This window comes from Oncorhynchus kisutch, linkage group LG18, assembly GCF_002021735.2.
Source record: "Oncorhynchus kisutch isolate 150728-3 linkage group LG18, Okis_V2, whole genome shotgun sequence".
Lineage (NCBI taxonomy): Eukaryota > Metazoa > Chordata > Actinopteri > Salmoniformes > Salmonidae > Oncorhynchus > Oncorhynchus kisutch.
In genome coordinates, this window is record NC_034191.2 from 8667733 (window position 1) to 8682311 (window position 14579).

At 49.6% G+C, this 14579-nt stretch overlaps 1 protein-coding gene across 1 annotated transcript in view; it reads right to left on the reverse strand.

Moving 5' to 3' along the window:
• LOC109878823 (1-phosphatidylinositol 4,5-bisphosphate phosphodiesterase eta-1-like) overlaps positions 1-14579 on the reverse strand; it is a 106468-nt gene that overhangs the window by 40600 nt on the left and 51289 nt on the right.

The window sequence follows — 14579 nt, forward strand, 5'->3', positions numbered from 1 at the left end:
GAGCCTTAACGAGCTGAACTTTTAATGATGGAATTTAATACTTTAATGCACACTGACTGAGTCACAGAATTTGCTGCCAGAATTGTGGGTTGTTTTTTATGATTTTTTTAGGAAAAGGAGGAGGGCTTTAACTGGGAAAAGCATCCTTTGATCATGAGAGGCGGGAGGAGGAGGTGGGAAGCGTAGGTGGGAGGAGGAGAGAGGAGGAGGAGGCAGGAGGAGGTGGGAGGTGTAGATGGGAGGAGGAGGAGGAGGAGGGAGGAGGAGGAGGTAGGAGGAGGGATGAGGAGGTGGGAGGAGGGAGGAGGAGGAGGGAGGAGGAGGTGGGAGGAGGAGGAGGAGGAGGAGGAGGAGGAGGAGGATTAGGTGGGAGGTGAGAGGAGGGAGGAGGCGAGAGGAGGAGGAGGTATGAGGAGGGAGGAGGAGGTGGGAGGAGGAGGAGGAGGGAGGAGGCGAGAGGAGGAGGAGGTGGGAGGAGGAGGGAGGAGTAGGTGGGAGGAGGAGGAGGCGGGAGGAGGCGAGAGGAGGAGGAGGTAGGAGGAGGTGGGAGGAGGAGGAGGAGGGAAGAGGAGGAGGAGAGAGGAGGTGGAGAGGGATAAGGAAGCGATTCCCAAACCTTCCATAACAAAGCCATCCCCTACAGAGAGATAAACCTGGAGAAGAGTCCACTAACCATGCTGGTCCTGGGGCTCTGTTCACAAACACACCCCACAGAGCCCCAGGACAGCAGCACAATTAGACCCAAGCAAATCATGAGAAAACAAAAAGATAATTACTAGACACACAAAACAGAGTAAACTAGAATGCTATTTGACCCTAAACAGAGAGTACACAGTGGCAGAATACCTGACCACTGTGACTGACCCAAAATTAAGGAAAGCTTTGATTATGTTCAGACACAGTGAGCATAGCCTTGCTATTGAGAAAGGCCGCCGTAGGCAGATATGGCTCTCAAGGGAAGACAGGCTATGTACACACTGCCCACAAAATGAGGTGGACACTGAGCTGCACTTCCTAACCTCCTGCCAAATGTATGATGATATTAGAGAGACATATTTCCCTCAGATTACACAGATCCACAAAGAATTAGAAAACAAACCCAATTTTGATAAACTCCCATATCTATTGAGTGAAATACCACAGTGTGACATCACAGCAGCAAGATGTGTGACCTGTTGCCACAAGAAAAATGGCAACCAGTGAAGAACAAACAACATTGTAAATACAACCCATATTGATGTTTATTTATTTTCTATTTTGTACTTTAACTATTTGTACATCATTACAACACTGTATATAGACATAATATGACATTTGTAATGTCTCTATTCTATTTAACTGTTGTGAGTGTAATGTTTACTGTACATGTTTATATTGTTTATTTCACTTTTGTTTATTATCTACTTCACTTGCTTTGGCGATGTTAACATGTGTTTCCCATGTCAATAAAGCCCCTTGAATTGAATTGAGAGAAAGAAAATGGGTCTCTATAGAGTGAGAGCAGACTTTGATCTGAGTGAGGCCTGCCTCTGACGTCCATCCCATCAGATGTACTGAGAGACATAAACAAACATGTACCTAATGGAACACACACACACACACACATGCCCACACACTCCCAGGGGACATCAGAGTTGACCCAACTGACAGAAGGATGAAGTGATAACAGGAAAATATGTAGAAAAGAAAGACAGGAGACAGACAGCAGGAGAGACAGACAGGAGAGACAGACAGGAGAGACAGACAGCAGGAGAGACAGACAGGAAAGACAGACAGCAGGAGAGACAGACAGGAGAGACAGACAGCAGGAGAGACAGACTGGAGAGACAGACAGCAGGAGAGACAGACAGGAGTGACAGACAGCAGGAGAGACAGACAGGAGAGACAGACAGCAGGAGAGAAAGACAGGAGAGACAGACAGCAGGAGAGAAAGACAGGAGAGACAGACAGCAGGAAAGACAGACAGGAGAGACAGACAGCAGGATACAAAGACAGGAGAGACAGACAGCAGGATAGAAAGACAGGAGAGACAGACAGCAGGAGAGAAAGACAGGAGAGACAGACAGCAGGAGAGACAGACAGGAGAGACAGACAGCAGGAGAGACAGACAGGAGAGACAGACAGCAGGAGAGAAAGACAGGAGAGACAGACAGCAGGAGAGAAAGACAGGAGAGACAGACAGGAGAGACAGACAGCAGGAGAGACAGACAGGAGAGACAGACAGGAGAGACAGACAGCAGGAGAGACAGACAGGAGAGACAGACAGGAGAGACAGACAGCAGGAGAGAAAGACAGGAGAGACAGACAGCAGGATAGGAAGACACGAGAGACAGACAGCAAGATAGAAAGACAGGAGAGACAGACAGCAGGATAGAAAGACAGGAGAGACAGACAGGAGAGAGACAGACAGCAGGATAGAAAGACAGGAGACAGACAGCAGGAGAGAAAGACAGCAGGAGAGACAGACAGCAGGAGAGAAAGACAGGAGAGACAGACAGCAGGAGAGAAAGACAGGAGAGACAGACAGCAGGAGAGAAAGACAGGAGAGACAGACAGCAGGATACAAAGACAGGAGAGGCAGACAGCAGGAGAGACAGACAGGAGAGAGACAGACAGCAGGATAGAAAGACAGGAGAGACAGACAGCAGGAGAGACAGACAGGAGAGACAGACAGCAGGATAGAAAGACAGGAGAGACAGACAGCAGGAGAGAAAGACAGGAGAGACAGACAGCAGGAGAGAAAGACAGCAGGAGAGACAGACAGCAGGAGAGAAAGACAGGAGAGACAGACAGCAGGATAGAAAGACAGGAGAGACACAGACAGCAGGAGAAAAAGACAGGAGAGACAGACAGACAGCAGGATAGAAAGACAGGAGAGACAGACAGACAGCAGGATAGAAAGACAGGAGAGACAGACAGCAGGAGAGAAAGACAGGAGAGACAGACAGCAGGATAGAAAGACAGGAGAGACAGACAGCAGGATAGAAAGAGGAGAGACAGACAGCAGGATAGAAAGACAGGAGAGAGACAGACAGCAGGATAGAAAGACAGGAGAGAGACAGACAGCAGGATATAAAGACAGGAGAGACAGACAGCAGGAGAGAAAGACAGGAGAGAGACAGACATCAGGAGAGAGACAGACAGCAGGATAGAAAGACAGGAGAGACAGACAGCAGGATAGAAAGAGGAGAGACAGACAGCAGGAGAGAAAGACAGGAGAGACAGACAGCAGGATAGAAAGACCGGAGAGAGACAGACAGACAGCAGGATAGAAAGAGGAGAGACAGACAGCAGGATAGAAAGACAGGAGAGACAGACAGCAGGATAGAAAGACAGGAGAGACAGACAGCAGGATAGAAAGACAGGAGAGACAGACAGCAGGATAGAAAGACAGGAGAGAGACAGAGGGCAGGAGAGAAAGACAGGAGAGACAGACAGCAGGATACAAAGACAGGAGAGACAGACAGCAGGATAGAAAGACAGGAGAGACAGACAGCAGGATAGAAAGACAGGAGAGACAGACAGCAGGAGAAAAAGACAGGAGAGACAGATAGCAGGATAGAAAGACAGGAGAGACAGACAGAAGGATAGAAAGACAGGAGAGAGACAGACAGCAGGATAGAAGACAGGAGAGACAGACAGCAGGAGAGAAAGACAGGAGAGACAGACAGCAGGAGAGAAAGACAGGAGAGATAGACAGCATGATAGAAAGAGGAGAGACAGACAGCAGGAGAGAAAGACAGGAAAGACAGACAGCAGGAGAGACAGACAGGAGAGACAGACAGCAGGAGAGACAGACTGGAGAGACAGACAGCAGGAGAGACAGACAGGAGTGACAGACAGCAGGAGAGACAGACAGGAGAGACAGACAGCAGGAGAGAAAGACAGGAGAGACAGACAGCAGGAGAGAAAGACAGGAGAGACAGACAGCAGGAAAGACAGACAGGAGAGACAGACAGCAGGATACAAAGACAGGAGAGACAAGACAGCAGGATAGAAAGACAGGAGAGACAGACAGCAGGAGAGAAAGACAGGAGAGACAGACATCAGGAGAGACAGACAGGAGAGACAGACAGCAGGAGAGACAGACAGGAGAGACAGACAGCAGGAGAGAAAGACAGGAGAGACAGACAGCAGGAGAGAAAGACAGGAGAGACAGACAGGAGAGACAGACAGCAGGAGAGACAGACAGGAGAGACAGACAGGAGAGACAGACAGCAGGAGAGACAGACAGGAGAGACAGACAGGAGAGACAGACAGCAGGAGAGAAAGACAGGAGAGACAGACAGCAGGATAGGAAGACACGAGAGACAGACAGCAAGATAGAAAGACAGGAGAGACAGACAGCAGGATAGAAAGACAGGAGAGACAGACAGGAGAGAGACAGACAGCAGGATAGAAAGACAGGAGACAGAAAGCAGGAGAGAAAGACAGCAGGAGAGACAGACAGCAGGATAGAAAGACCGGAGAGAGACAGACAGACAGCAGGATAGAAAGAGGAGAGACAGACAGCAGGATAGAAAGACAGGAGAGAGACAGACAGCAGGATAGAAAGACAGGAGAGAGACAGACAGCAGGATAGAAAGACAGGAGAGACAGACAGCAGGAGAGAAAGACAGGAGAGAGACAGACATCAGGAGAGAGACAGACAGCAGGATAGAAAGACAGGAGAGACAGACAGCAGGATAGAAAGAGGAGAGACAGACAGCAGGAGAGAAAGACAGGAGAGACAGACAGCAGGATAGAAAGACCGGAGAGAGACAGACAGACAGCAGGATAGAAAGAGGAGAGACAGACAGCAGGATAGAAAGACAGGAGAGACAGACAGCAGGATAGAAAGACAGGAGAGACAGACAGCAGGATAGAAAGACAGGAGAGACAGACAGCAGGATAGAAAGACAGGAGAGAGACAGAGGGCAGGAGAGAAAGACAGGAGAGACAGACAGCAGGATACAAAGACAGGAGAGACAGACAGCAGGATAGAAAGACAGGAGAGACAGACAGCAGGATAGAAAGACAGGAGAGACAGACAGCAGGAGAAAAAGACAGGAGAGACAGATAGCAGGATAGAAAGACAGGAGAGACAGACAGAAGGATAGAAAGACAGGAGAGAGACAGACAGCAGGATAGAAAGACAGGAGAGACAGACAGCAGGAGAGAAAGACAGGAGAGACAGACAGCAGGAGAGAAAGACAGGAGAGATAGACAGCATGATAGAAAGAGGAGAGACAGACAGCAGGAGAGAAAGACAGGAAAGACAGACAGCAGGAGAGACAGACAGGAGAGACAGACAGCAGGAGAGACAGACTGGAGAGACAGACAGCAGGAGAGACAGACAGGAGTGACAGACAGCAGGAGAGACAGACAGGAGAGACAGACAGCAGGAGAGAAAGACAGGAGAGACAGACAGCAGGAGAGAAAGACAGGAGAGACAGACAGCAGGAAAGACAGACAGGAGAGACAGACAGCAGGATACAAAGACAGGAGAGACAAGACAGCAGGATAGAAAGACAGGAGAGACAGACAGCAGGAGAGAAAGACAGGAGAGACAGACAGCAGGAGAGACAGACAGGAGAGACAGACAGCAGGAGAGACAGACAGGAGAGACAGACAGCAGGAGAGAAAGACAGGAGAGACAGACAGCAGGAGAGAAAGACAGGAGAGACAGACAGGAGAGACAGACAGCAGGAGAGACAGACAGGAGAGACAGACAGGAGAGACAGACAGCAGGAGAGACAGACAGGAGAGACAGACAGGAGAGACAGACAGCAGGAGAGAAAGACAGGAGAGACAGACAGCAGGATAGGAAGACACGAGAGACAGACAGCAAGATAGAAAGACAGGAGAGACAGACAGCAGGATAGAAAGACAGGAGAGACAGACAGGAGAGAGACAGACAGCAGGATAGAAAGACAGGAGACAGACAGCAGGAGAGAAAGACAGCAGGAGAGACAGACAGCAGGATAGAAAGACCGGAGAGAGACAGACAGACAGCAGGATAGAAAGAGGAGAGACAGACAGCAGGATAGAAAGACAGGAGAGAGACAGACAGCAGGATAGAAAGACAGGAGAGAGACAGACAGCAGGATAGAAAGACAGGAGAGACAGACAGCAGGAGAGAAAGACAGGAGAGAGACAGACATCAGGAGAGAGACAGACAGCAGGATAGAAAGACAGGAGAGACAGACAGCAGGATAGAAAGAGGAGAGACAGACAGCAGGAGAGAAAGACAGGAGAGACAGACAGCAGGATAGAAAGACCGGAGAGAGACAGACAGACAGCAGGATAGAAAGAGGAGAGACAGACAGCAGGATAGAAAGACAGGAGAGACAGACAGCAGGATAGAAAGACAGGAGAGACAGACAGCAGGATAGAAAGACAGGAGAGACAGACAGCAGGATAGAAAGACAGGAGAGAGACAGAGGGCAGGAGAGAAAGACAGGAGAGACAGACAGCAGGATACAAAGACAGGAGAGACAGACAGCAGGATAGAAAGACAGGAGAGACAGACAGCAGGATAGAAAGACAGGAGAGACAGACAGCAGGAGAAAAAGACAGGAGAGACAGATAGCAGGATAGAAAGACAGGAGAGACAGACAGAAGGATAGAAAGACAGGAGAGAGACAGACAGCAGGATAGAAAGACAGGAGAGACAGACAGCAGGAGAGAAAGACAGGAGAGACAGACAGCAGGAGAGAAAGACAGGAGAGATAGACAGCATGATAGAAAGAGGAGAGACAGACAGCAGGAGAGAAAGACAGGAAAGACAGACAGCAGGAGAGACAGACAGGAGAGACAGACAGCAGGAGAGACAGACTGGAGAGACAGACAGCAGGAGAGACAGACAGGAGTGACAGACAGCAGGAGAGACAGACAGGAGAGACAGACAGCAGGAGAGAAAGACAGGAGAGACAGACAGCAGGAGAGAAAGACAGGAGAGACAGACAGCAGGAAAGACAGACAGGAGAGACAGACAGCAGGATACAAAGACAGGAGAGACAAGACAGCAGGATAGAAAGACAGGAGAGACAGACAGCAGGAGAGAAAGACAGGAGAGACAGACAGCAGGAGAGACAGACAGGAGAGACAGACAGCAGGAGAGACAGACAGGAGAGACAGACAGCAGGAGAGAAAGACAGGAGAGACAGACAGCAGGAGAGAAAGACAGGAGAGACAGACAGGAGAGACAGACAGCAGGAGAGACAGACAGGAGAGACAGACAGGAGAGACAGACAGCAGGAGAGACAGACAGGAGAGACAGACAGGAGAGACAGACAGCAGGAGAGAAAGACAGGAGAGACAGACAGCAGGATAGGAAGACACGAGAGACAGACAGCAAGATAGAAAGACAGGAGAGACAGACAGCAGGATAGAAAGACAGGAGAGACAGACAGGAGAGAGACAGACAGCAGGATAGAAAGACAGGAGACAGACAGCAGGAGAGAAAGACAGCAGGAGAGACAGACAGCAGGAGAGAAAGACAGGAGAGACAGACAGCAGGAGAGAAAGACAGGAGAGACAGACAGCAGGAGAGAAAGACAGGAGAGACAGACAGCAGGATACAAAGACAGGAGAGGCAGACAGCAGGAGAGACAGACAGGAGAGAGACAGACAGCAGGATAGAAAGACAGGAGAGACAGACAGCAGGAGAGACAGACAGGAGAGACAGACAGCAGGATAGAAAGACAGGAGAGACAGACAGCAGGAGAGAAAGACAGGAGAGACAGACAGCAGGAGAGAAAGACAGGAGAGACAGACAGCAGGAGAGAAAGACAGGAGAGACAGACAGCAGGATAGAAAGACAGGAGAGACACAGACAGCAGGAGAAAAAGACAGGAGAGACAGACAGACAGCAGGATAGAAAGATAGGAGAGACAGACAGACAGCAGGATAGAAAGACAGGAGAGACAGACAGCAGGAGAGAAAGACAGGAGAGACAGACAGCAGGATAGAAAGACAGGAGAGACAGACAGCAGGATAGAAAGAGGAGAGACAGACAGCAGGATAGAAAGACAGGAGAGAGACAGACAGCAGGATAGAAAGACAGGAGAGAGACAGACAGCAGGATAGAAAGACAGGAGAGACAGACAGCAGGAGAGAAAGACAGGAGAGAGACAGACATCAGGAGAGAGACAGACAGCAGGATAGAAAGACAGGAGAGACAGACAGCAGGATAGAAAGAGGAGAGACAGACAGCAGGAGAGAAAGACAGGAGAGACAGACAGCAGGATAGAAAGACCGGAGAGAGACAGACAGACAGCAGGATAGAAAGAGGAGAGACAGACAGCAGGATAGAAAGACAGGAGAGACAGACAGCAGGATAGAAAGACAGGAGAGACAGACAGCAGGATAGAAAGACAGGAGAGACAGACAGCAGGATAGAAAGACAGGAGAGAGACAGAGGGCAGGAGAGAAAGACAGGAGAGACAGACAGCAGGATACAAAGACAGGAGAGACAGACAGCAGGATAGAAAGACAGGAGAGACAGACAGCAGGATAGAAAGACAGGAGAGACAGACAGCAGGAGAAAAAGACAGGAGAGACAGATAGCAGGATAGAAAGACAGGAGAGACAGACAGAAGGATAGAAAGACAGGAGAGAGACAGACAGCAGGATAGAAAGACAGGAGAGACAGACAGCAGGAGAGAAAGACAGGAGAGACAGACAGCAGGAGAGAAAGACAGGAGAGATAGACAGCATGATAGAAAGAGGAGAGACAGACAGCAGGAGAGAAAGACAGGAGAGACAGACAGCAGGATAGAAAGACAGGAGAGACAGACAGCAGGAGAGAAAGACAGGAGAGACAGATAGCAGGATAGAAAGACAGGAGAGATAGACAGCATGATAGAAAGAGGAGAGACAGACAGCAGGAGAGAAAGACAGGAAAGACAGACAGCAGGAGAGACAGACAGGAGAGACAGACTGGAGAGACAGACAGCAGGAGAGACAGACAGGAGTGACAGACAGCAGGAGAGACAGACAGGAGAGACAGACAGCAGGAGAGAAAGACAGGAGAGACAGACAGCAGGAGAGAAAGACAGGAGAGACAGACAGCAGGAAAGACAGACAGGAGAGACAGACAGCAGGATACAAAGACAGGAGAGACAGACAGCAGGATAGAAAGACAGGAGAGACAGACAGCAGGAGAGAAAGACAGGAGAGACAGACAGCAGGAGAGACAGACAGGAGAGACAGACAGCAGGAGAGACAGACAGGAGAGACAGACAGCAGGAGAGAAAGACAGGAGAGACAGACAGCAGGAGAGAAAAACAGGAGAGACAGACAGGAGAGACAGACAGCAGGAGAGACAGACAGGAGAGACAGACAGGAGAGACAGACAGCAGGAGAGACAGACAGGAGAGACAGACAGGAGAGACAGACAGCAGGAGAGAAAGACAGGAGAGACAGACAGCAGGATAGGAAGACACGAGAGACAGACAGCAAGATAGAAAGACAGGAGAGACAGACAGCAGGATAGAAAGACAGGAGAGACAGACAGGAGAGAGACAGACAGCAGGATAGAAAGACAGGAGACAGACAGCAGGAGAGAAAGACAGCAGGAGAGACAGACAGCAGGAGAGAAAGACAGGAGAGACAGACAGCAGGAGAGAAAGACAGGAGAGACAGACAGCAGGAGAGAAAGACAGGAGAGACAGACAGCAGGATACAAAGACAGGAGAGGCAGACAGCAGGAGAGACAGACAGGAGAGAGACAGACAGCAGGATAGAAAGACAGGAGAGACAGACAGCAGGAGAGACAGACAGGAGAGACAGACAGCAGGATAGAAAGACAGGAGAGACAGACAGCAGGAGAGAAAGACAGGAGAGACAGACAGCAGGAGAGAAAGACAGGAGAGACAGACAGCAGGAGAGAAAGACAGGAGAGACAGACAGCAGGATAGAAAGACAGGAGAGACACAGACAGCAGGAGAAAAAGACAGGAGAGACAGACAGACAGCAGGATAGAAAGACAGGAGAGACAGACAGACAGCAGGATAGAAAGACAGGAGAGACAGACAGCAGGAGAGAAAGACAGGAGAGACAGACAGCAGGATAGAAAGACAGGAGAGACAGACAGCAGGATAGAAAGAGGAGAGACAGACAGCAGGATAGAAAGACAGGAGAGAGACAGACAGCAGGATAGAAAGACAGGAGAGAGACAGACAGCAGGATAGAAAGACAGGAGAGACAGACAGCAGGAGAGAAAGACAGGAGAGAGACAGACATCAGGAGAGAGACAGACAGCAGGATAGAAAGACAGGAGAGACAGACAGCAGGATAGAAAGAGGAGAGACAGACAGCAGGAGAGAAAGACAGGAGAGACAGACAGCAGGATAGAAAGACCGGAGAGAGACAGACAGACAGCAGGATAGAAAGAGGAGAGACAGACAGCAGGATAGAAAGACAGGAGAGACAGACAGCAGGATAGAAAGACAGGAGAGACAGACAGCAGGATAGAAAGACAGGAGAGACAGACAGCAGGATAGAAAGACAGGAGAGAGACAGAGGGCAGGAGAGAAAGACAGGAGAGACAGACAGCAGGATACAAAGACAGGAGAGACAGACAGCAGGATAGAAAGACAGGAGAGACAGACAGCAGGATAGAAAGACAGGAGAGACAGACAGCAGGAGAAAAAGACAGGAGAGACAGATAGCAGGATAGAAAGACAGGAGAGACAGACAGAAGGATAGAAAGACAGGAGAGAGACAGACAGCAGGATAGAAAGACAGGAGAGACAGACAGCAGGAGAGAAAGACAGGAGAGACAGACAGCAGGAGAGAAAGACAGGAGAGATAGACAGCATGATAGAAAGAGGAGAGACAGAAAGCAGGAGAGAAAGACAGGAGAGACAGACAGCAGGATAGAAAGACAGGAGAGACAGACAGCAGGAGAGAAAGACAGGAGAGACAGATAGCAGGATAGAAAGACAGGAGAGACAGATAGCAGGATAGAAAGACAGGAGAGAGACAGACAGACAGCAGGATAGAAAGAGGAGAGACAGATAGCAGGATAGAAAGACAGGAGAGACAGACAGCAGGATAGAAAGAGGAGAGACAGACAGCAGGATAGAAAGACAGGAGAGACAGACAGCAGGATAGAAAGACAGGAGAGACAGACAGCAGGATAGAAAGAGGAGAGACATACAGCAGGATAGAAAGACAGGAGAGAGACAGACAGCAGGATAGAAAGACAGGAGAGAGACAGACAGCAGGATAGAAAGACAGGAGAGACAGACAGCAGGAGAGAAAGACAGGAGAGAGACAGACATCAGGAGAGAGACAGACAGCAGGATAGAAAGACAGGAGAGACAGACAGCAGGATAGAAAGAGGAGAGACAGACAGCAGGAGAGAAAGACAGGAGAGACAGACAGCAGGATAGAAAGACCGGAGAGAGACAGACAGACAGCAGGAGAGAAAGACAGGAGAGAGACAGACAGCAGGAGAGAAAGACAGGAGAGATAGACAGCATGATAGAAAGAGGAGAGACAGACAGCAGGAGAGAAAGATAGGAGAGACAGACAGCAGGATAGAAAGACAGGAGAGACAGACAGCAGGAGAGAAAGACAGGAGAGAGACAGACAGACAGCAGGATAGAAAGAGGAGAGACAGATAGCAGGATAGAAAGACCGGAGAGAGACAGATAGACAGCAGGAGAGAAAGACAGGAGAGATACAGACAGCAGGAGAGAAAGACAGGAGAGAGACAGACAGCAGGATAGAAAGACAGGAGAGACAGATAGCAGGAGAGAAAGACAGGAGAGACAGACAGCAGGAGAGACAGACAGGAGAGACAGACAGCAGGAGAGACAGACAGGAGAGACAGACAGCAGGAGAGAAAGACAGGAGAGACAGACAGCAGGAGAGAAAGACAGGAGAGACAGACAGGAGAGACAGACAGCAGGAGAGACAGACAGGAGAGACAGACAGGAGAGACAGACAGCAGGAGAGACAGACAGGAGAGACAGACAGGAGAGACAGACAGCAGGAGAGAAAGACAGGAGAGACAGACAGCAGGATAGGAAGACACGAGAGACAGACAGCAAGATAGAAAGACAGGAGAGACAGACAGCAGGATAGAAAGACAGGAGAGACAGACAGGAGAGAGACAGACAGCAGGATAGAAAGACAGGAGACAGACAGCAGGAGAGAAAGACAGCAGGAGAGACAGACAGCAGGAGAGAAAGACAGGAGAGACAGACAGCAGGAGAGAAAGACAGGAGAGACAGACAGCAGGAGAGAAAGACAGGAGAGACAGACAGCAGGATACAAAGACAGGAGAGGCAGACAGCAGGAGAGACAGACAGGAGAGAGACAGACAGCAGGATAGAAAGACAGGAGAGACAGACAGCAGGAGAGACAGACAGGAGAGACAGACAGCAGGATAGAAAGACAGGAGAGACAGACAGCAGGAGAGAAAGACAGGAGAGACAGACAGCAGGAGAGAAAGACAGGAGAGACAGACAGCAGGAGAGAAAGACAGGAGAGACAGACAGCAGGATAGAAAGACAGGAGAGACACAGACAGCAGGAGAAAAAGACAGGAGAGACAGACAGACAGCAGGATAGAAAGACAGGAGAGACAGACAGACAGCAGGATAGAAAGACAGGAGAGACAGACAGCAGGAGAGAAAGACAGGAGAGACAGACAGACAGCAGGATAGAAAGACAGGAGAGACAGACAGACAGCAGGATAGAAAGACAGGAGAGACAGACAGCAGGAGAGAAAGACAGGAGAGACAGACAGCAGGATAGAAAGACAGGAGAGACAGACAGCAGGATAGAAAGAGGAGAGACAGACAGCAGGATAGAAAGACAGGAGAGAGACAGACAGCAGGATAGAAAGACAGGAGAGAGACAGACAGCAGGATAGAAAGACAGGAGAGACAGACAGCAGGAGAGAAAGACAGGAGAGAGACAGACATCAGGAGAGAGACAGACAGCAGGATAGAAAGACAGGAGAGACAGACAGCAGGATAGAAAGAGGAGAGACAGACAGCAGGAGAGAAAGACAGGAGAGACAGACAGCAGGATAGAAAGACCGGAGAGAGACAGACAGACAGCAGGATAGAAAGAGGAGAGACAGACAGCAGGATAGAAAGACAGGAGAGACAGACAGCAGGATAGAAAGACAGGAGAGACAGACAGCAGGATAGAAAGACAGGAGAGACAGACAGCAGGATAGAAAGACAGGAGAGAGACAGAGGGCAGGAGAGAAAGACAGGAGAGACAGACAGCAGGATACAAAGACAGGAGAGACAGACAGCAGGATAGAAAGACAGGAGAGACAGACAGCAGGATAGAAAGACAGGAGAGACAGACAGCAGGAGAAAAAGACAGGAGAGACAGATAGCAGGATAGAAAGACAGGAGAGACAGACAGAAGGATAGAAAGACAGGAGAGAGACAGACAGCAGGATAGAAAGACAGGAGAGACAGACAGCAGGAGAGAAGACAGGAGAGACAGACAGCAGGAGAGAAAGACAGGAGAGATAGACAGCATGATAGAAAGAGGAGAGACAGACAGCAGGAGAGAAAGACAGGAGAGACAGACAGCAGGATAGAAAGACAGGAGAGACAGACAGCAGGAGAGAAAGACAGGAGAGACAGATAGCAGGATAGAAAGACAGGAGAGACAGATAGCAGGATAGAAAGACAGGAGAGAGACAGACAGACAGCAGGATAGAAAGAGGAGAGACAGATAGCAGGATAGAAAGACAGGAGAGACAGACAGCAGGATAGAAAGAGGAGAGACAGACAGCAGGATAGAAAGACAGGAGAGACAGACAGCAGGATAGAAAGACAGGAGAGACAGACAGCAGGATAGAAAGAGGAGAGACATACAGCAGGATAGAAAGACAGGAGAGAGACAGACAGCAGGATAGAAAGACAGGAGAGAGACAGACAGCAGGATAGAAAGACAGGAGAGACAGACAGCAGGAGAGAAAGACAGGAGAGAGACAGACATCAGGAGAGAGACAGACAGCAGGATAGAAAGACAGGAGAGACAGACAGCAGGATAGAAAGAGGAGAGACAGACAGCAGGAGAGAAAGACAGGAGAGACAGACAGCAGGATAGAAAGACCGGAGAGAGACAGACAGACAGCAGGAGAGAAAGACAGGAGAGAGACAGACAGCAGGAGAGAAAGACAGGAGAGATAGACAGCATGATAGAAAGAGGAGAGACAGACAGCAGGAGAGAAAGATAGGAGAGACAGACAGCAGGATAGAAAGACAGGAGAGACAGACAGCAGGAGAGAAAGACAGGAGAGAGACAGACAGACAGCAGGATAGAAAGAGGAGAGACAGATAGCAGGATAGAAAGACCGGAGAGAGACAGATAGACAGCAGGAGAGAAAGACAGGAGAGATACAGACAGCAGGAGAGAAAGACAGGAGAGAGACAGACAGCAGGATAGAAAGACAGGAGAGACAGATAGCAGGAGAGAAAGACAGGAGAGAGACAGACAGCAGGATAGAAAGACAGGAGAGACAGACAGCAGGATAGAAAGACAGGAGAGACAGACAGCAGGATAGAAAGACAGGAGAGAGACAGAGGGCAGGATAGAAAGACAGGAGAGACA